Source organism: Meles meles, chromosome 3, assembly GCF_922984935.1.
Source record: "Meles meles chromosome 3, mMelMel3.1 paternal haplotype, whole genome shotgun sequence".
NCBI classification, from domain to species: Eukaryota; Metazoa; Chordata; class Mammalia; order Carnivora; family Mustelidae; genus Meles; species Meles meles.
This window is the reverse complement of record NC_060068.1, coordinates 176,986,444-177,010,320: the sequence shown is the minus strand read 5'-3', so window position 1 is coordinate 177,010,320 and position 23,877 is coordinate 176,986,444. Positions and strand designations below refer to the sequence as shown.

Sequence of the window (23,877 nt, the reverse complement as noted above, 5' to 3'; positions counted from 1 at the left end):
CAAGGCAAATAGTCCTACTGTGTCAATAAAGATCTGGAAACTCAGGGCACTGAAGGGACTTGTCTAGACTCACATGGGCAGGAAGTGATGAATCCTGATGAAGCCACAAGGCAGAAATCCTGGTCTTCCAATTCATAATCCCATTGCTTTTCTTCTTTTTTCTCTCTCTTTCTTTCCTTCTTTCCTTCTTTTCTTTTTAATTAGGTGTCCATAATAACTGAGTGGTGTCAATGCACACAGAATGGATTTGAAAGGCGATGTTCATGTTCAGTTCTGTCGAACCATGCAGAGGGTTCTGGAAAAACCTCAAGAAGACCCTGGTCCTTCGCCAGCAGGAGCACTGTGATCCATCCTGCTTCTCCATTTAAGGCCTTTTAAATTAAAGGAAGCCTTAGACACTATCTCTTTCTGTTCCACTCACAATCAAGTCCTTTCAATGAAAGCACCAATTTGGTTTTGTCGCAGATTATTTTAATCTATTTTTCAAAGTCATATAAATGAAACCTGAACAAATATGTTCCCCTACATGTGCTTCCTGAATCTCAGTCAAAGTTTTTGGGTAATTAAGCATCTTTTCCTAGAGTGTTGTGAATCAAATAGTGTTCTGTGCCAAAGCAAGAAAAGCATTAATGAAAACAAAGAATAAAATGAAGCCAAGTTCAAGTAGTAAAAGCGGTCTGCCTTATTTCATTGAAATGAGATGCAAAAGAAAAATACGCAAGTGAGGATTAACGTAAGTCCAGGTTGTCAAGGTAACAATGTGACTTCTCCCGCTCAAATTTTTTAGGAAAATAAATCTCCCATCTTGAGAAAAAAGGAAGGAAGGAAGGAAGGATGGATGGATGGATGGAAAGAAAGAAGGAGAGAAGGAAGGAAGGAAAAAAAAATCAGTCTCCTGTGTTAAAGGTGTGTTTTAGGAAATTTAAGGACTTGAACAATTCACTCTTAGAACATTATTAAGCTGGAGAACCACACTATCTTTACAGTTAAAATAATAATAATAATAATAAACCAGAGAGAATTCTAACACTTTGTCAACCAAGATGGTGTCAAATCCTTGATATTCCATCAAATTTCTTTAAACATGAATCCCTTTTCTTTCTAGAATATCTTAATCAAATCAAATTAAAAATATGCACACCCTACAGAGCCGTCTTCCAGAAAACCTCAGTCACGGAGAACACCTATCTGCAATCTGGGAGGGGAGGGAGCAGAGGGGGGAAAGGCTGGGAAGGACTTCATGTCCTCAGCAAAATCTACAATCTTTGTAAAACATCATGGCAGGAGCAGCTCCTCGCCCAAAACAGATGGGACAGCACACAGCTGTGTCATAAAATGCCAAGAAAGTGAAGAATCACCAGTTCCATCAACTCCCACAGCTTTTCCAAACAATCGATACCCCAGAGTCAAAGTCTAAATTTTGTTTGCATTTTAACTTTTCCTTTCTTTGAATCACTAAAGCCACTACAGTTTCATACAGGTCTCTTATACTTGGGATATTAATTTTACTTTGAAAAACACAAGGCACTTAGGCCCAAAGCTTAGTAATTTGGTGGAGTGGCACGTCAGTTTCCTATGAAACCAATTACTACTGAAACCAATTACTATAAATTTGGTGGCTTAAAACAACTCAAATTTCTTCCCCTTGCACTTCCGGAGGTCAGAAATTTGAAAACGGTTTCTCTGCCATGACTCCAACACCTCCCTAGGGCCACGCTCCCTCTGAAGGTTCTAGAAGAGAATCCTCTTCCTTGCCTTTCCAGCTTCCAGAGCTGTGTTCTTGCAACCCTCCGCTGGGATCTGCTTCCAGGCCAGGAGATCAGCATCTTCACATCTCTCCACACCTCCTTCACTTCTCCTTCTCCTCTCTGACTGTAGCAACTTCTGCCATCTCGCTCTTCTAAAGTCTCTTGCTGGTAACATCCAGAACCCACGTGGACCATCCAGAATAACCTCCCATCTCAGGACGCTTAACTCATGCATGTCTGCCAAGTAACATGCACAGGTTTCAGGGACTGGGACACGACTGGGCGACCGTTCGTCTATAGAGCAGTCAGTGTTCACCGTGTGATCACTCCAAACTATTCCCAGATCACCTTGGCCAACAGATATGTGATTTCTAAGAATCCCTAATAACGACCAGCGTCTTGAAATCTTCGGCTGGTTTTTCTGGGGTTTTTTTGTTTGTTTTTAAAAGGTTTACTTCTTTATTTGAGAGAGAGAAAGAGCACAAGCATAGGGAAGGAGCAGGGGGAGAGGAAGAAGCCAAGCTCCCCACTAAGCAGGGAGCCCGACACAGGGCTCCATCCCAGGACCCAGAGATCACGACAGGAGTCGAAGGCAGCTGCTTAACCTACTGAGCCACCCAGGCGCCCCTGGCTAGTTTAAATTCCACTCGGACTTAAAACATTAGCCCGGTGCATTATGAAACTCTTGGAGAAAAATTACAGGATGGGATCCCGTGATCCTTTCATACTTTTAACAGAGATGCTGAAAGGTTTTAAATCAGCTTCCTCAAAATGTCTTCCTCCCGCACTCAAACCCTATTTTTCTAACAGCAGCCAAACTCTAACTCAAAATTGGTCTTATATCTCAAGTTTAAAAAACTAGAAGTTTGCTAAATTAACATCAGCCTGTGCGGTCAAATTGATTAACCCACTGCCCAAAGACATTATAGTCATGGAATATAAGAGGGAAAATAATCATCTGAATGGGATCATGGGTTATTTGGGGTACAAAACAAGGAATTAGACATTTGAGCTCAGACCCTTGGCTATCTTCAAGGTACTGCTGGGCTGTTTAACACATTTTTAATTAAAAGGTCAGCAAAAATAAAAATTTCCAGTTTTGATTTGAAGTTATTTCCGCAAAGGCCAAACAAAACAACTGATTTTGGTGTGACCCCCTTCCCAGCCCCCAGGTCATTCCTGCTTCTCCCTCTCCCTCTGCCCATCCTCCTGCTCATGAGCGCTCAAAATTATTAAGAATCTTATACAAAAGGGAGAAAAGGTTGACAGAGCAGCTTTCGTGATGGTACAAGTGCGTGCAAGCTTTCCTTGAGGTGCTTGACCTGAGTGTGAACGTGCGTGCCACAGCTAAGCAGACAGCAGCCCAGGAGTCCCGCTCCCTACCCGCTGCGGCTTTCCAGGTCCACCTCCTGCGCAACAGCTGATCGGACAGAAGGGAAAGGGCATGCGTGACCGGCAGTATAAAATCTGGAAATAAGGTGGGCACAGGAATTCCGTTTCTTCCCCTGCCCAGAAAGGACTCCAGGAGCGGTCAAGCTCCCTGCTCCCGCCGATGAGGTCCCCAGGGCCCCGCACAGGAACTGGGACGGGAATTCTCTTGTCCAGCCACTTGCCCCTTTCGGAGCGACAGTTATTTGAGATCCGTGAATTCGTTACAGAACAATCTCCTTCTGTCCCGTCAACGCGGCGCTCGTACATCCCACGGGCTTTAATCCAACAGACCCGCTCAGCTTCTCCCCTTAGCGAAACGCCGCGCAGGGCACCGCACAGCAGGCGCGGGGAGACGCGCCCTCAGCCCCACCTCCGAAGTGCGCAGGCGCGCTGCCGCTCACCCCCCCCCCCACACGCCCGCCCGACGCACGCGTGCCACACCCACTCCACACGCCCGTCCGACGCACGCGTGCCACACCCACACCACACGCCCGCCCGACGCACGCGTGCCACACCCACTCCACACGCCCGTCCGACGCACGCGTGCCACACCCACTCCACACGCCCGTCCGACGCACGCGTGCCACACCCACACCACACGCCCGCCCGACGCACGCGTGCCACACCCACTCCACACGCCCGTCCGACGCACGCGTGCCACACCCACTCCACACGCCCGTCCGTCGCACGCGTGCCACACCCACACCACACGCCCGTCCGACGCACACGTGCCACACCCACTCCACACACCCGCCGGAGGCACGCGTGCCACACCCACACCACACGCCCGTCGGACGCACGCATGCCATACCCACACCACACGCCCTCCGGATGTACGCGTGCCACACCCACACCTCATACACACATACACCACACTCACACCGCACAGGCACACCACTCGCATCAAACACCTATACACACACCCCTCATACACACCACACACCCCTCAGACACACCACATACCATTCATACACATCACACAAACACACCACATACATGTATCACACTCACACCACACACAAAACCACTCATATACATGACACACACATACACCACACACACCACTCATACACGGTATTCACTTAGGACATACACGCACAGTGTACCAAGCACCAACAGAAACACAAATTCTGTGACACCTGTTGATGACTGTCATGCGTTTCCCTAAACCAACAACAGTGAGATTCGGGTGCAATTTTGCCGGGCCGGCTTACTCAAATCTATGCAGGAGGGAAAAAGGATCTTCTCCAAGGTTTTTAAGGGCTCTGGAGTTCTGGGAAGCGTAATCTCGGCTACTCCAAGCAGGGCCCCCAGACCCCTGACATCAGCACCTCCTGGGAGCTCGTCAGAAATGCAGACTCTCGGGCCTTGCCCTGGTACCATGGATCACGGTCTGCATCTTTACAGAATCCTCAGACGGCCTGCACGTCCACACCTCCAGGTAGGAGAAGTAGTAGAATAAACACCAGGAGCTCTACCATGAGGAAAAGAGTCACTCGTACTCCACTTTTTCAAACTAGTGACTACAATTAATTTCTATAATTAATGAAGCTAGACCACCAATGACTGGGAATCCTTCGGCTAACAGAAGGGGCTTCATATAATCAATCTGTGAAATGGTCATTTTTAGTGCATCGGGAAGCCTATAAAGTTTACAAAGTCTACTTTCCCAGCCCATTATGAAGAAAATAATGTCACAGAAGAATCTAGGGGCTGCACCTTACCAACAAGCTGACTCCCTCCAATCGAGTTTCCTGTAACCATAGCAACTCAAATTTGCAGACCAAGAACACACACCAAAAAAAGCAAGCAAACTAACACAAAGGAGTTTTTTCCCTTCTGGTCGTGGTTTATGGTAGCAACAGGTGAGAAAGGTCAAGAAAAGCAATGATTTGCATCATCACATAAAAAGGAAACATAAGCAGTTACTATGGAAACCAGACAAAAACTTCAAAAATGACTTGCAATTTACAACAGGCAAAGCAACTCTATTTCAGTCACAAAAAATTAACTGTAGGCAAATTCCCAGAAACAGCTGAATTTGCAGAAGACGGTAACACAAACGTTTCATTCAAGCACCATCACCCATCACGTGGTTTGCTGTGAACTGTTAAATTACACGTTAAAACAACTGGGTTATTTACGTGTGACTCAATCGAGATTTTCATGCATTCTGAAGATATAATGGCCCCTCCCTTGAGTCAGCTAATTCCTCAGGTGAGCACAGCACATTCCCCCTCAACTCCTGAAGGTCAGTGGAGTGGCTTCTCACCAATTTTTAAGACATAAGAAATTCATGTAAACTCCTAAAATATCCAATTTACACCTTAGGAAGACAAATGATCTCAATGACCCGCCTATTGCATGTTTACTAAGCTGGTCCTCTGTAGATTTCCTATGTAATGATCAATATACATTTCCCCAGTATTTACAGAGAGAAAATAAAGCAGGAAAGCTTAAACCACTGATGTCAACCCACCCACTGCCTAGCAATGTTCGTCCAGCTTCACTGCGGTAAACAGTTCCCCCCGCCCCGTGGATTTCTGTGGATTTTTCAATGTATCTGTTGGACGCTGTCTGTCTCTTCTTTCTGATCAGATTTTACTTACTCTTTTTTTCAGACAGCTTATACACTGCCTGATGCTTAATGGATGCCCAAGAGGAGAAAATGACCAGTCTACTAACGGCAGCGAGAGAGATACTGAATCACCAGAGGAAGTAAAAAAGTTTTTAAAATATGAGTCTCAATGATATTTTTATAGCCCAGAATGACATGTTTATCTTTCACCTATTTTTTTTTTTCATTCCACACGAGAGTAGAAAATATTTTTTGAGCTTGATAAATGAGGGCTCATTTGGGGGCAGCTGCTACTTGAATTACTCCTCTCAGGGTTAAATTAATAACTATGGCATATTATAAACACATAAATATAAAGTTGAGTTCTGTTCTGCCAGCATATTTATGGGCGTTTTTGCCTCATTTTGTGTGTCTGTGTTGGGTTTCCCTCCTTTCTCTGTAAAACATGTTGCTGCTAATTATCACCGTGTTATTACGCACTGACAGGGTGTGCAAATAACAGCCCACATTGTTTGCACAGCCCCTCCTGGTCACGGCTTTTTTTTTTTTTTTTTAAGTAACTGTCCTACTTTCAACTGGAATGTAAAAAGAATTCCAAAACATTTCCAAATTAAACGTTTGCGTTCTACTTTGCACACAGCACATTGTTGACGGGTTAGCCACAGAGAAAGTTAAGTTTGATCCTGTTTTGCACAGTGTTAGAAAAGGACAATGCCCCTGAACTTCCCATTGTTCAACTCTGTTTGCAAAGTGAGAAAAAAAGCATTTGCTTCCCATCACTGAACTGCAGGAACAACCTGAACTAGGGTCTTTTGCATTTGGTGCTAATTCTCTAATTTGCTTTTATCTTCTCTAGCCACAAAATTAATGCTGAAAGAGGCCTTTTTGGGGTTTGCCACGCAACACTCCAGTCAAAGAAGAAGGAAAAAGTCTTTAGATATGTTTCCAATAGCCAGGCATGTACCAAAGCCAAAGACTAGCAATCCCGAACTACGAACCAGCACGAAATCCGCATAATCAAGTGCTGAAATAAGCAGGGGTTAAGACCCACACTAAGACCACACTGAAACCATATTAAGGCCATAGTGAGAGAGCTAAGACCACACTAAGACCATGCTAAGACTGCTGAGATCATGCTAAGACCGTGCTAATGTTGCAGGATTTTGTGTCCCCTTCATGCCCGGATTCTTGGTCACGCCTCTTGGAAGAATGAAGAGGTAGACCAGACGGAGCGCGGTGGGTAGCAAAGCAAAGTTGATTGAGCAGAGTATAACGCTCCTAGAGAGGGACAGGGGCTGGAGAGGGCTGCTCCTGGAGTTTCTAAGTTTAGGGGTTTTTTGTTTTTTTTTAAGATTTTATTTATTTATTTGACAGACAGAGATCACAAGTAGGCAGAAGCAGGCAGAGAGAGAGGATGAAGCAGGCACCCTACTGAGGAGAGAGCCCGATGCGGGGCTCGATCCCAGGACCCTGAGATCATGAGATCATGACCTGAGCCGAAGGCAGAGGCTTTACCCACTGAGCCACCCAGGCGCCCCAAGTTTAGGGGTTTTAATGAGGTCTTTTGCAGAACTTTCTGAAGCAGTCAGGGTGTGCTGAGTCGTGCCAGTCAGGGCTTTGGTCCCGTATCTGTCTACCTATTAGGTTCATGTCCACATGCTGATGGCCCTTTGTGACCGACGCCTGGGGCCTTAGGTCTTCACTGGCCCTTGCCCGTGATATTGACAAATGCTTATGTGGTTCACTTAGTTTAGGACGTTTTGCATTTCTGCAAAGGCTACAAACCAGAATGCCAGCGCCGTTCTATCTAAGCTACAAAGCAGGGCGTCGTGCTGTTTGATTTTCACCGTCCTGACTCCTTATCTTCTTGTTGGGGACCCCGGCCCCCGACTACCTGACCCACTCCTAACACTAAGGCCAAGCTAAGACAGCTGGGACAGCTGAGACCGTGCTAAGATCACACTCAGACCAAGCTAGAACGAGCATGGGCTGATTTTGTGGCCTGTAAATCCAACTGCAAATCCAACCGAATTTCAGAGCATTCTATCAGATCACTGTTGCATTTTAAGACACCGTTTATTACCTCAATTGCGAGACCCCCTTCCTTTCTGATGTACTCGGATGCATTTCCCTGCTTGAAACCCATCTGAGGGGCGCCTGAGTGGCTCAGTCGTCCAGTGTCTGCCTTCAGTCGTGATCTGTGTCCTGGGATCAAGACCCATTTCGGGCTCCCTGCTCAGTGGGAAGCCTGGTTCTCCCTCTCCCACTCCCCCCGCTTGTGTTCCCTCTCTCACTGTGTCTCCATCAAATAAATAAGTGAAATTTTTATTTTTAAAAAAAGAAAGAAACCCCTTTGAATGCTCACAATGTGCCACTGCGAATCCAGTCACACGTGTAGAAAGCACAGGCTCAGTCCTTTGTGAAGGAAAGTGCTAGGGGAAAGGGGGCGTCATCAAACCCCACAGCTCTCCAAGCAGAATCCTGTGAGAAAAGAGGGCAGAAAAGAGCCAAGCACCATGGGTGCCCCTGAAGGGCATCTAGGAAAGGCCCGTCACAATGGCCTGGCACCGGTCTTCCCTCACCCCAAAACCGTAACTTCCAATGGCATTTAGACCATGACCCCTCTTCCTACAAATCACTCATTCGTTTGTTTTTCATTCAGTGTTTTCTGAGCACCTACTACATGCCAGGCACCTTCGCAAGGGCTGAGCATTCAGTGCAGAGAGCGCACTCCCCGCCCTCGTGGGGCGTCCCCTCTAGGGAAGGGGACACCAAGCACACAGACAAAGCTACCGGATGCCCGTGTTGATGAGCCCAAGGGGAAAACAGAGCAGGACAAAGGGCAACCAGAGTGGGGTGGGGAGGAGGTAAGCGGGCAGGGGGATGATCTCTGGAAGGAAGGGGCTTCTGGAGCCAGCACAGGGGAAGCGGAGCCAGACGGGGAGGGAGGGGCCGGTACAGGGCAGGGCTCACGGAGGACCAAGAGCACCTCCCGTCTTGGGAGGACTTGTCACACCACATTTATACGACCTCAGTCAGGCGAATGAGGTCAGCATCCGCAGTGGGACGCTGACACCACCCACCCAGTGAGGTGCAGTGGGAATGCACGTCCCCTGTGGCCTCCTCAAACCCACCACCTGCAGCCTACTCGTGAGGAAGACATCAGAGGGACATTCTGCAAGTTACCTGGTCAGCACTCCTCAGAACGGTCAAGGTCGTCCCGGACAAGGACGAGACTGACAGAGTGAACAGCAGCACGAGGAACCTAGGCAAGACAACTAGGCATCATGTGGGAGCCTGATGGGATTCTGGAACAGAGAGAGGACGCGGAAAAGGGGACCCGAGGAAGTACATACGAAGTCCCTACTTGGGTTCATAACAACAGACCCCTCCTGGCTTCTCACTGTGGCCCACCGACCACCTGACCTAAGACCAGGGAAGGATCTGTGAGCGCAGCATATGGGAACTCTCCACAGTCGCTTGGCAACTTTTCTGTAAATCAAAAACAACCCTAATTTTTTTTTTCAATTTACTTTGTTTGAAATACACAAAGGTCCTCGGTCTAGAAATAATGACTCGGGAATACAAACGAAAACAAAAATAATGGTAAACACGCAGCAATGCTGGAGGCTCGTTATTCAGGATTTAATGCGTTTCTGAATATTCCTGCCAAGTGGTTTATCAATCCCATTGGAGGCCTCAAGGCCAGCCCACTGCATTTCTTTGTGACTCTACGTGATTAAGGTTTTTTCCCCTCGCTGATCCTTGTTCCCTGCTCTGGGGACCACAAGTGACAAAGAAAAAACCTCCCTCTGTTGTCAACAGTCCATCCACTCTTTGGTGAGAGAGATCTTCAACTCAAGTCCTTCCTTGCCTTCGCTGGGCTCTGAGTTTGGTGGTCCATGATGGTCACCCTCGCCAAGGAGGGCACCTGGCATCCTTCAGGGAGTAGGTGACAGGTTAGAGTGCCTGCTTGATGTCCCTGCAGGGTCACAGGTATCTGAGCAGATGCCCAGGTCCCTGGTACCGCACCTGTCCCAGGACTTCCTTCGCCTTCCCTAGGGGTCCAGAGCACGCTGAGCGATCCACTTGTTCCCTGAGGGCAAGACTGTCTGGGGCTCCAGAACACAGACTCGGGCAGCCTCTCATCCTAAGTGACCCCATCTGCAGGGAGGGGGAGGGAATCTTCCCAACAGACCTCATTTCCTCCCTCCTGCACCCCTTCCCGGTCTAACACAGCATCGACATGCTTGGTTACCCTGTAAATGGCGATGACAACTTCCGGGGGGAAAGCAAGATGGCGGCCACCATGAGAAACGATCTCGAGCCTCTGGAGCAGCCGGGTTACATGTACAAGAGAGAAAATGGGGCAAAGACCCCAAGCAGGGAGCAAAGAAAGGGAGGTGGGTCGTGAATGATGCCTCATTCTCCCAAATGGGTTTTCGTTCCTTGACTTCCCAAATGAACAGCTTTAACCTGGAAAGGTAAACCATGCTTGTGAGGTTCATCATTAACTGTGAAATTCATACTACTCAGCAAAACTAAAATCTAAATTTGGCCTCCGACAACTAGTCTTAATACAATTCAGCTTCTTCCTGTTACGTTTCTGTTGTAGAGTTTCTACCCAGTTCTTGATGGAGTTGGTCTTCAACTGAAATTGAATTTGCACAGCCTTCTGCGTAGTTTGGACGGACACAGCTCCTAACGCTATTGAAACAGCTTCTTGAAGGTAATTTTCTTTCCTCCAAACTACTGTGTACATGCATACTTTGAGCTTAAGTAAGATAAAGATATAAACAATTTTATAAGATAAAGCAATTAGTAAGCAATAAAGGTGATTTGATTTATATAGCTAATACGAGACTGTTTAAAAACTATTATAAGCTGAAAAAAATCTGTTCTTTATTTAGATAAAACGGGAATTAACTCTCCCACTCAAGAGGAAAATGAAATTGATAAAGGAGACATGCATAAGGGAGCCGTGTAATCGCCACACTGAGTCCCCACAAAGGACAATTATGATTTGAGTAGAAGAAGTAAATGAGACGCACCGGCTGTGGGCTTCCTATTTTAAACGTCGAAACGTTGCCTCTTTCTGCAGAGCCTTATCTTCTCAAAGTCCCCTTAGAGATGTAAGCTCCTGTACTATCACCTCTCTTAAAAGAAGGTGGTTTCCATTTCTAAAATGGCAAACGTTAATTATGCTCACGAATCCCATAAAAATGCGGGAATGGAAAGCATTTATAAAGTGAGAAATCTTCATGGTGTATTTTTCAAATCTCAGCTGTAACTGCCAGCATTCTGTACTACATAAAACTGTTTACAAAATCTCCTAAGTCAAAACTGTTAAACACAATCTATGTGAAGCATCTAAATTATTACACAAATGTAGAGAAAGTTAGAAGGGGGGACCAAAGACAAGGGGACAGTCACGGACCAGTCATCAAGGCCACACCAGAGCTCCTCCTGGGGCACTTTCTCGAGGGTCTGGAAGAAGCGGCCAGCAGGCACACTGAAATCAGCGCCTGTTTCCAGAGCACTCAAAAACCTAACTCTCCAGTCTAGGTCCGGAGCAAGGAAGTCGGAACCGCCTGTCAGGGCAGAAAAGGGCTCTGCGGACTGCCACTTCTGTCTGGATGCCACGAGAGCCATCCCCAGTGCCAGGCCCCCTGCATCACCCCTTTCCAGATGCTACACCTGGGCTGCAGAATGACATGGTGCCTCCCCCAAAACTCGCGTCTACCTGGAACCTCAGAACATTCTAGTATTTGGAAATAAGGTCTTTTTGCAGATGTCATTGGCTAAATTAAGATGAGATCATTCCAGAACAGAGTGGGCCCTAATCCAGCAACTCTGTCCGTCTAAGAAGGGACCCAGGGATAATGCCACAGGGCAACATTAGTGAAGTCCAGAGAGATATCTACAAAGCAAGAACCCAGGGACTGCAGGCCACCCCCAGAAACTGGGAAGAGGCAGGGAACAGATTCTGCCCCACGGCCTCCAGAAGGAAGCAACCTTGCCCACACCTTGATTTCAGACTCCTGGCCTTCAGGACAGTGACGGGGCAGATCTCACCTGCTCTAAGCCCCCAAGTGTGTGTTATGGTAGCCCTAGGAAACAGGTACAGATGGCAACAATCACCACCATTTTAATGAACATCCCCCTGGTCACAGGATAAGGACCCAGCAATTCTCAACTGCTATCCATGCAATTATCGATACAGACACGAACACGTTCTAGGGTAACCACAAGAGTAGTTAATAGACCCCAAGTTGTCTTTCAGGGAAGGGATTTTGAGTTTAGGGTTTTGCATTCCAAATCCTTACTAAACATGTGTTTACTGCATGACCAAAATATTTCAGGGTTTGACTTGGGCACCACAGAAGGATAAAAACAAGGATAAAAACAAAAACAAGGATAAAAACAATACCAAACACACAGAGAAGAAGAAGAAGAGAGATACGGATGTCTTTGGAGTAGAAATGAGGCACATGCTCAGATAATGAAGGAGATTCATAACAAGGTATGTATTATACTGAATCCCATGAAATTTCCAATAGTTGACTATTTTTGAACTACAAAAAGAGCTATGTCATATGCTTTAAGCCAAGGGTCAAGAACTATGGCCTGTGGGCCAAATCTGGCCCCCTCTCTATTTGTGTAAATAAAGTTTTATTGGAACATAGCCACACCCACTCCTTTGTATGCTCCAGTGGCTGTTTTCCTACTACAACACCACAACCAAGTAGTCAGACCATGTAGCCCTCAAACCTAAATACTTGCCATTCGACCCTTTTCAAGAAAACCTTGTCAACCCTCCGTGTAACCAAGTGTTTACATCCAGCGACCTGCAATGACAGCAGAGGACCAGGCTCTTAGGAGCAGGCCAGAGCAGCGCAGCGTGTTCCCTGGGAGGTCAGGCTGGAGGTGGGACTCGAGAAGGAGCTGGATTCTGAGCCGGAAGGTACCAGGATTCTTCAAGCGAGAAAAACAGATAATAATGGCTATGCTGGCCCTCGGTTCCCACATGCCAGGAGCACCCCCAGTCACTGAGACAACCCAAAATGCCCCCCCGGCCCCCCCCACCCCGCGCCTTGCTTCTAGGCACGGTCTCTGCTGAGACTCCTCAGGGGAAGTGGAACAAGAATGAGAAAAGTTTGGGAAGGTTTTCAGAGAGGCTGAAATTCCTTGCACAGCAGACTAAGAAACGGTATCTTTTTCCCATGAGCATGAGTCCATTGGGGTGGGACAACAGTATGACAGAGGCACCATTTCTCAAAGATCAAGTTCTAGAGATGTGAAGTAATTGAATCTGGGGGAAAAAGTGTACTGTTTGGAGTATCTGTCCTTGTGGCCCTTTATAAGGCCACATTATGGAAAAATAATCACTCTAAAGATTGTAATAATTATAATTTTAAAAATTATGAGGAGTTCTGGAGAATTGGGAACCCCTTTGAGGTTATTAATAACTAGGAAAGTCAAAAGGAGCATTTCTTTTCTCATTAGGAGTCACATATTTCATCCAAAATACAACCTGCTCTTAAACTTGTATTGTACGCTGAGTTGCAAAGTTCTTGGCACCAAATGCTTCCCAAGCTCATGTAAATACTGAATGGACGGGGAAATGCTTGCCTGAGCCGGGAGGGTCCTCCTCTTCCCCATGTACATCAATTAACTAAAAGCACACGAAAAACTAGGATAATAAACATTTAAGTTTGGGGTGAAGCTAGAAGGCCAAGTGGGATGTGGGTGTATAAACCAAGAGGTAAACAGATATTTTGGTGTGTTTATGTATCCGAGATTAAGTATATCTCAGACCCCATTTAGGAGGGCTGTCCCAGGATAATACAGTTTACTGACTTTCTCAAAACTGATTCCTAGCATACACAAGTGTCTTTAATTATGCAAACCAGCTGTCCATTACCCAGTAAAGACCTCAGCTTGCGCACGAGGAACCGTCTAGCCTAGAGACTCCTGATTTTCTAATAGAAATACTATCAGCCTTTGGTCAAGCTCCAGAAGCGATGTCTTCCCAGAGAGCCAACAGCGATGGAAGGTCTGGAAGCCCTGGGGCAGCCCGACTTTAAGCTGCAAGTTGTCACCCAGTCCCACCCCGTCCCTCCTCACTGGTAGTCAGCAACGCACAGCAATCCGATGGCCAGGATTCTGGTCCAATTTCAGCCCAAGATCAAGTTTCCAGTTACAGGGTCTGCTTCACCCCTCCTGAGCTGTATATGACTTAGGTGACCCCCAAAAAACGTACAACAACCGATCAGAGAAGGCCGTGACTTCAAAAGACAAGGCATGCATCTTGAAAGCTCTCTGCCAGCATTAGAAAACACAATGGAATTCTTTTTTTTTTTTTTTTTTATTTGACAGAGAGAGAGATCACAAGTAGGCAGAGAGGCAGGCAGAGAGAGAGGAGGAAGCAGGCTCCCTGCGGAGCAGAGAGCCCGACGTGGGGCTTGATCTCAGGACCCTGAGATCATGACCTGAGCCAAAGGCAGTGGCCCAATCCACTGAGCCACCCAGAGGGAGAGGGGCAGACCCACCCGCCCCGTTCACCTCCCTCCCTCCCTCCCTCCCAATGGACCTGCCTACTTACCCCTCTCCCTCATCTACCTACACTTTTCCCTCAGGTTTTTAAAGTGGAAATAAAATTCGCACTCCATAATTCAAAAAAAAAAAAAAAAAAACAATGGAGTTCTTAACGCCTCACACTGTCCCCTTGCTGGCAGGAGCAGCTGTCACAAAAGCAACTGAAAAAGGCTGTCAAGGCCGTCATTCCAGGGATGGGGTAGGCAGGGCTCTGAGGGACTCAGGCCACACTCTAGGTGGGTATGAGAACAATGAGAGGATTGATAATGGGGAGGGAAACAGAAGCCCTGAGTCCACTCAGCTACCAGCTCCAAGCCTCCTGGGCTGGGAGGAGGGAGCATTTTCCAGTTCTGAGAGCTGCGGGAGGCGGTGTAGAGAGCCCCCCCCCCCCCCCCGCAAGTACGGAGGCCGAGGTGGAAGGACACATGGGGCCAGCGATGCACACTCCTGGGCAAAGCGCTCCTTCAACCCCTTCAGGGCTCTCACAGGAGGAAGCCGTCCAGAAGCAGAAGGCCAGCAAGCCCAGGATGCCGCTCAGGCAGCTGAACCTCCCACGCCTGGAAAAAGCTCCAGAAAGGATCTATAGGGGAAAACAGAAGATACCCAGCGCAAACGGACAAGAAATGGACCAACCGTGGGTTTCTCTGTTTGTTTGTTTTACTTTTTCCTAACATCAAGAGAGATTTGCTTTTTTGCAAAGTCAAGCAATAATTCCCAGCCCTGTTTTTATTTTTGGCAAATTCCTTTTTCTTCCCACCTCCCTCCCACGGCTCTGTGGGCATTCCTATGCAGGTGGCCCAACAGCGGAGCTGATCCAAGTACATCCTGCAACATGCTTTTTGGGTAGAGGAAGATGTTAACCCACACCTGGGCTCGTCAAGAGAATTTCTATTCACAACACGGATACTTGCCAACACTACAGGACGCTCACGATGGAGCAAGAAATTCACACGCATTCAGGCCGGCGTCGTGTCAGGATGCCTACCAGGCAGGAACTGCTCTTTCCGACGTGAGGAGAGGGGGGCCCACAGAGACTGAGACGTTCCTCAAATTCTCGCAGAACTGAGCTCCAAATCCGGCCCCTCCAATCCCAAATCTACTCTGGTAACCAGTACATTCATGCTGCCTCCTAAGCACATTGAAAAGATCTACAGAACTTTGATATTTAAGGGTATCCTGCAACTAATCTTCATCATGGAGTTAAAAAAAAAAAATCCATTTGTAATGAAAAAAAGAGAGCAACCATGTAACTTACAGATGCATGGGTTTGAACGGATTTTTTGTTGATAACTACAGTACAGGACTATTTCTCTTCCTTACAACTTTCTTAGCAACATTTTCTTCCCCCTTAGCTTACTTCCTTGTAAGAATATGTCATAAATGCATACAACACACAAAATGTGTTAAACAGCTGTCCATGTTATTGGCAAAGCTTCTGGTCAACAGTAGGCCATTACCAGTCAAGTTTGGGAGACTCAGAAATGATATAGATTTCAGCTGTGGGATCCCTACCCCTGAAGACTTGTTCAAAGGCTTATTTACCTTTAAGAGAACAGTAAGGGTATGCAGGCCCTAGAAATAAGAACTACATTATTTGTCTATATTCCCAGGTACTAAAACAATCTAACCTGGAGGCCAGGCACTTACAGATTTCAGGATGACCCAGATCTAGAGGTCTAGAGATCTACGACTCTGTGCTCAGGCAGTTCTCACCACATGATGATTGTACCTGCAAGTCTTCGTTCTTCTGGAAATCCCGAGAAAGCAGCAGAAGGGCGGCCTTCCTGAGTTTTGAGCCTGTCGGAGCACAGTCTCCAGAAGGCTCTGGCTCATCCAAGTCTTCCCCAGTCCTAAAAGGGCAAACCAGCTGTCAGCTAATGAACCACCTAAGGACGGCAGCCAGGCCTTGGGTGAGAAGAGCGCCTGCCTCTGTGTGCCAGTCCTTCTCTCGCTGCTTCCACGTTACTCAAACGCAAGTGCCCACAGCCTTCTCGCTGGCAGCCCGGCCTGTCAGCACCTCTCTGAGAGGTCAGGATGCCACTTGGCGGCCCGGTGAGGCAGCCTGCCTCTGCCTGGCAGCTGAGAGCTCCCTCCCTCCCCGCTCCCCTGCCTGCTTCTCCCACCAGCTTCAGGATATAGGGCTGTGGCCTTCCTTTCATGCTAAGCTACTGAACCGAAATTACCACTCATAAACTTCAATTAAAACAAAATAAAACATGCAAGCTCTTTATGCCAGGAATATCTCAGACGGTGACCCGCAGGCCTCTGCCAACATCATTAAGCCATCTATTGAACCGGAGCCAGACTTATTTTTTTTTTTTAATTATAAACTAGTAACGTGCTTTTGAACACTGCCGGCCGCCTCCTATTTCAACCTTTATCAAATGCCATGGGTGTATTTGAAAGCAACTACGAAGTTAGCCTCCAATTATCATTCATTCGGTTTAAAGCTCTTCAGCAAGAAGGGGAGGTGGGGATGGAGAAAGAGGTCTTGCCCGCGGCTGGAGGCATTGCTAAGAGGTCCTTCTGCTCCTTCAGTCCCCAGATGCTCGCTGCTCTTGGTCCCCCTTGGCTCCTCTGGAACTGGGGGCCTCAGAGTAGTTTTCTGGAACTCAAGCACCGTGAGACCCAAAGAGTGTCAAGTTCAAACAGACTCAGAGTGTCAACGTGGCCAGCGGCCTTTGGAACCCCGAGAGGGACAGTAGCTGCAGCTCCTCCCAAGTCGGGGACACAGCCCGGAGGGCAGCGGGGCTGAAGCGCGGGGGGGGCCAGGAAGTGCGCATGCGCAGCAGGGAGTGGCTGGAGCGCGGATGTTCCGCAGGAGCCGCTGGGCCATAGCCTTGTTCCAGCGCCAACTCTCCTATCCACATTCCGGGCCTCTTCCATTTCAGGAAAGGCTGATATTTCTGCCTTGACTGCAAAGTACATTAAACACCGGGAAAGGCAGTCCTGCGGTGCGGGTGGATCGTGAGACTTTGTCCCGGAAACCATGGGGAAACGCCCCGCAGGTCTGCGGCCCTGTGAGAGGCTGAGCTGGTCGAAGAGGAGTCTCAGCATCCAGCTCCCCGACGATCCCAAGGGGGTGACTATAAACTTCTCGAAGATCCTGGAAACAAGTCCATGACACCTGGAGTCTTACTTAGCTCAAAGCTCCCAATTTTCTGCTGGTAGAGAAGGGCATCAGAAGCCCGCGCCCCACCGCCCACCCCGCATCCGCTGCCGGTGCTCCCACAGGGCAGCTGGGCGTCCTGGGCAGAGGGGGCCGACGGTGGGACCAGGGCGCCTGGGCATGCAGCTGCCAGACCCCCAGGCTCGCGGAGTCCCGGGAAGTGCGGAAGCGGAGCCAGGGCACGGGGACAAGAGCACTGCTCCAGTCGTGCCCGCGCCGGACTCCTGCACCTGCCATCTCGGCCGTCCTGGGGCAGGGCTCGAGACAATCCTCCGTGTCTGTTCAGTTCTTGAAGACGCGCACCAAGAGGGCAGAAATTCTGTCCTGTACACACCGTATTCCCAAGGCGGGGCCTGGGCTCTGACACAAAGGAAATTTCTGGTCAACACTTTTTAGTTGACCAAATGCTACCTTTCATGCTTGGGCTCCTCTGCACTAGAGTAAAAATAAATAGCCCACACTGTAATTAGGGGCCCCTGCCTACACCCTTCTCTAAGAAGGTAATAGGTCACCATCCCTCTATGAGGGTTTAGAAAAGGCCCTGCCTGGAGGCAAACCCTGGGTGCCTTCACTATCTTCCAAATTCTAGAATTCTATGGAATGGTTACATCAATTAGGAGGCCCTCAACCTTCAACAGACAGGATGTAATTCAACCAAATGCACTGATCTTCCTTCGAATCAAACCAACCTCCCGTCTCCCATGTCAATTTGAATTAAGGTCACAGGAAAGGGGGGATCTTGATTTAAGCTTGGAGCCTGCTTGAGATTCTCTATCCCTCTCTCTACCTCTCACCCACCCTTCCTCCCACTCTCCCCCCCAAACACCGACACTCTCCCTCTTAATTAAAAAAAAAAAAAATGACAACAGTAAAGGTTTGTCAGAATAAAACTATTAAAAATTGGCCCATCCTCTTGTAAACTACAGATTACAAGCAAACAACAATAAAAACAACAAAACCTTAAGGAAAAACAGTCATCAGCGATCACTGCCAAGGACAATTGTACATTGCATATATATTTAATAATGAAGTGTTTCTCTAGACATGGGAAATGGAAATATAATTCTTTCAAAACAAATTGGGCATTGGGCTCTTGCATGATTGGGGCCAACATGAGTTGGGAGATCTTTTCAGGAGGGTAACTGTCGCTCTCCTTTTTTCCATAGATGAAAGGCCATTGCAATAAGCAAGCATTTCCTGCCCTAGGGATTGTCCTTTGACCTTCCTTTCATGTAAACAAAACAGAAAGGGGGGGGGGGCATCTCAGCTGTTCACCTTTATGCCCCTACCAATAAAATCAAAATACCTCCATTAGGTTTTTAACTGTCCTCATCACCAAGAATCTGTCATCTTTCCAACAGCCTGAACTGTGGCCCATTTTATTCAGCACCCACTTCGCCCAGCTTCTGACCCCTCTGTTCACAGTGAGGGGTTATCCTTTTGTTTTCTCCAAAGAATGATGCATTGTTGGACCAAAGCGATCAATCCTACTGCCAGATTCAGGTTGACAATGCAAAGATGTTGAGCAGGCTGGTTGTCTGAGCCCTTGACACTATGCTGTCCAAGATCCCATGACTAATTTTGGATCATTGGAAATCAGCCACCACAGGATACATTTGAACTTGCTAAAAATAGCCCAGCTACCCCTCCAAACATTTCAACGTACTGTGGCAGCAACAGAAACGTGCTTCTAGTTTCAAAGCTGGCTGACTCTCCTGGAATGCAGTAACGGAATAGAATTTCAAGATATGAGATTTTTGAGATCATCCATAAGATATTTTAAATAGATTGTTCACTTTAGAACTTACAGTTAATTTAAAAAGAAAGATTATTAATACAGAACTGAATGTCTTTGCTCTAAGTATAAGCAAACAATGTCGTATATTGTAGATCAATAGAAAACAATTGATACTATTTTCAGAATACTCCCTGGGCCTCCACTCCACTTAAATGTGGAGCATTTAATTAAGTAAATCCAATTAATCATCTGGAAGCCAATGTGAGAAAAGGAAACAGTTAACAACCCCCCAACTGCTCAGAAAGCAAAGCATTTCAAACATGTTACTTTCACACAATCCCTGCATACTCTAATTATGTCTTTATATGAATTCCTTTAGCTTTCTCCCAATGCTTAAAAGTCTAATGCTGAACTCTCTGATAGAAATACACCTACAAAATCTTTTCTCCCCACACGTAGGAAGGACACACGACATGGACCTGGCTGGTACAGATGCCCCCTTCGCCGGGGGCTTTGTAAGTATCTGACACAAGCTGTAACACACGGGTGACACCCGTCTGCCCATAAACTGTAACATTATCTGGCAAGATGGCTAATAGGCAGAAACCAACATCAGCACCAAGAGCTAGGTTTAGAAAAGACACAGTAGCTCTTACCTAAAGAGGAGCAAAGTAAACAGAAGCATTCCTATACACTTTGAAACCAGCAGCCTTCCCAAAGCTGCTTTTGGTTTGTTTTCCTAAATTTACTCCTGCAGGCTTAACTGAACCAGGTGCTCAGTCAAAAGTGCAATTAAAGAAGGACCCCTAAAGACCGCTTGGCCCTGAGGGCCCCCTTATCTGTCCCCAGAGTGAGCCATCTACTATCTGCATCCTTTGTCCAGCCCTCCTGATAACCATGTGGCCAAGCCTCTAATCATGGTCCTATTCTTCCCGCTTATCACTCCTGCCCACAACCCTAAGGCTGGAAATCCGAGCTCGATGGCCAGTTCCTTGGGGGAAAGGACACTTTTCACTGAAAAACAAAAACTTAAGAACCCACTGAGAAGGACTTACTACTTAGTGGCCAAACCAAACCAGCATCCAGGTCCATGCACTACCACCAGTCACTAAAGACACTCTTGATCACACACCGTCCGGGGGCGAACTCGTAGCCATGACTTGGGGCTCCATCGGTGCTCACTCAAGGGGCAGCCTGGCCAGCGTTCCAGCCCGTGCGGGCCGTCGTGCTCCCATGCAAACTGTACCACCGTGCTCCAGGGCTATTCCGTGAATCACAAGTGCACCGACAACCAGAAGGGTCAGGGCTTTTGCAAATGATTGCTCTCTTGGACACAGGAGGAGGACAGAAAAGGCCAGTGTGGACTTTATTAAATGGAAGAAAGACTAAATGAAACCAACATTCTCTGGGGCTCAGGGGGTCAGGGGGGCGTCTCCATTATTCAGGGTGATAGTTTCCTTTCTCTGCCCCTCCTTCACGATGACCCCCAAACCAGCCCACCAATGGAGCTGGGCGCTCCAAAACAGGAAGGTGACACTATGTAGCATTATGAAACCCAGCGGGCACCATCCTGAGCTTCTCTAATCTACCATCCCAGGCTTTAGAAGTCTTAAGTCCCTTAAGAGAGAAAAAAGTAATTGGCCACCCCAAAAATAAATAAATAAATAAAACACATGGGATTTTCTAAAAGACCATCGAGAAACTCAAGATCACAAAGATCAAATGAAAAATGTTTATCTGAACTTCTCCATCCCAAACTCACCCTAAAGCTTGCACTAGTCCCCTCTAGCAACCAAAAGAAATACATAAAATACAATTCTAAATTGTGTTTGAGTCTGCAGGGTGTGATTTTTTTTTGTTATAATTTGCACTACAGGAAAAAAAAAGTCCCTTTAAGTACTATGTAGATACTGCGAAATAGACCACTTCTTCCCAATTAAAAATTCATAGCACATGACTCTGTAGCCCCTTCCCCATTCCTGTCAAGTCCCTCTGCTCTCTAGCCATGGTCCAAGTTCCAAGCATTGATTTCCTTGTGCCTACCTCAATAAACAATTAATTCATCAGTGGATACTCTTAAAAACTATCTTCAAGGTATTTTAACTGACAGGGTATCTGACTACTATGAAGACTGAGCTTCCCCTCTACGGTCCTGTGGCTTATATCTTTAGTGACTGAAGTCCAAGCATTTACATTGACTCCAAGCATTTCTGGAGACGTGAACTTAGTGCACAGACTCTCGAGTCAGGAATGAGCGAGGTGGGGGACATGGGGAAGGCCCTTTGGCTGGTATCACCCCTGGGGCATGTCCCATCAGATCCCCACTGTGAATCCTTCACAGGCTTTCCTAGACACCAAGATAAACCTCAAGAGATGGAAAGCCAGCAGGTGGGCCCGGAGAAATTGTTCAAAGTTAAATAACATTTGCGGGCATAAGCTTTCAAGTGAATGAATCTTTGCAATTCTTACTTGCCAGCTTGCAGTTTTCTGAATGATTTCTTTTCACAAGCTGGTGATAGGACCTAGGAATTCCATCACTGCTGGCAGACGGAGAGTAAATCTGGCTTCAGGCCTGACTTGGGAGTCTGCTTGGAAGGCGCAGACAGCCAAGAATCACTGCCTGGGCCTGCAGAGCTCTCGGCACAGGGCTCCCCTCCCCCAAAGGCCAGCCCCGCTGCCTGACCGCTGCACAATTTACATCAAAGGGGAGTATTTTTTACTTAGAGCAAGTTGGAGGAAAACACGAACTTAAGATGTGCATTGTTAAAAAAGAAAAAAAAAAATAGGGGTGGGTAGCGTAGGAAATACTTTAACTCAGAGTACCTGCCTTTGGGTATTCCCACCTGCTAGGCACCACCTTGGTCGTCTGACCAGTGGCCAAGGCAGTGGGAGGGATTCAAAGGTGGAGAGTGGGAGGGCCCGAGAGCGGAGCTCCAAGGCTTCTGATCCCTTCTATCCTGACTGTGACCCAGGGAGAGAGGAGTTCCTACTGTCTTCCAGCAAATGCTTCTCCCTCTCTACAGTTACCTGATAAGCAGAAGCAAGTTTTCCCCAGCTCGACAGCACCGTGAAATGTGGAGCAAATGTTGGGACGTACCTTAACAACCTTCCTGGGACACTCATAACGGACCTAGATGAGATCCGATGTCTGCGAGCCAACTCGGAACCCTGCAGGAACAAGATTCTGGGGGAGAGAACATGTCTGTCGTGGTCAGCTGACATCAACAGTAACTCTGAAACCCCTCAGCCAAGAGTCAGGTAGTGGAGATGCCTGACAGCACCAGGCCCAGGACAAAACCCGGCAAAGCGCTTTCGGGGGGGGGGGGGGGGGGGGGGGGGCAGGGTGCGCAGCGGCAGAAAAGGAAGGGAAGGGAAAGAGAGTGAGCTGAGTCCTGTTAGAAACGATAGGGTCAATCAGAGGGCATTATGAGCTCAGCTCAGCTCCAAACTTTCTGGGGAAGGAGAAACATAATAATTAAAAGGCTGCTGGATTAGCAGAGAAAGTGAAAAAGCCATAGAAGGACATTTGAGGAGCAGCTCTGTTGGAACCGAGAGGAAACCAGAGTCCAACACTCTCCTTCCCACACTGAGCATCTGGGCACTGGACCCTGCTCTGAAAACATGACCTTTCTTTTATACATACAGCCCAGAAATCTCAAACTTAAATAATGGAACTGCCTATCTTTGCCTCCTAGATCAGACTTTAAAGGCATTCTCCTTCGCTGACAGGTTAGCAAAGATCCCCCAGTTTGAAACCTCAGAGCATTGACAGGATGTGAGGTAAGGAGGAGGCAGCAGATAGGAGGGACGGATGGCAGAGCCCCAGGCTATAGAGTGAACATTCCAGGTTCTTCCCTGTGCTCCCAGCTGCCTGAGTAAAGCTAGGATCCTATAGATTTTAGTGTCCAAAATCAATATTTGGTGTTACCATTTGGATGCTTTCCAGAAAAAGAAATGGTTTCAGAAAAAAGGTAAAAAAGCCTCCAAAGTAAAGGTCTAACACACTTTCCTCACTGAGGACAATGTCCTCACGCCATTCTCTATGTAACACTTCGTGTTACTCTCATTATGACTCCCCCTCCCCCAGCTATCAGATCCAACACAAATCAACAGTTATTCTAAAGGAAGTCTTAAAACAGGAGAACGGCACATCGTTTCTTATCCCTCATGTTTCAAAACTAAATATCCTAGCAACATGGAAATTGCTCTAATCATGTACACAGGCAATCTGTTGAAGAGAATGCTTAACTAGTTGTCCTTGAAATCTGGAGAATATTAGCTCATTGAAAATGATAGAAAACAACTGCTAAAAAGTACCCATCTAAACAGTATGTTATTGACCAATGAAAACCATCAAAAGTGACATCAAAAATAAAAATGTCTAAAAATAAAATTAAAAATGTCACCCACCCCTTTGCCCTCCAACAAGCATTAGGAAACACTAAAGCAATTGCAAAAATTACCCCTTGTCACTCACCAAGGGTGAGTCATAAATTAGGACTGGTAATAGAAAAACATGGTCATTTTATAAATATTACTCTTAATTTGCGTCTAAGTTAGGCTGCCAGTTTGGGAGGAGACAGATTCAGAATACCCCAATCAGAAATTACATCGC

General features: G+C 47.2%; 1 protein-coding gene across 7 annotated transcripts in view; it reads right to left on the bottom strand.

Moving 5' to 3' along the window:
• Positions 1-23,877, bottom strand: part of SEMA5A (semaphorin 5A) — a 465,678-nt gene that overhangs the window by 433,521 nt on the left and 8,280 nt on the right. The window contains exon 2 of one of the 7 annotated variants that reach the window (XM_045998962.1): positions 16,085-16,205. The exons of the other annotated variants lie outside the window; for them this stretch is intronic. The gene's annotated coding sequence lies outside the window, so the exon portion shown is untranslated. The remainder of the gene's footprint in view (positions 1-16,084; positions 16,206-23,877) is intronic. 7 annotated transcript variants of the gene reach the window in all.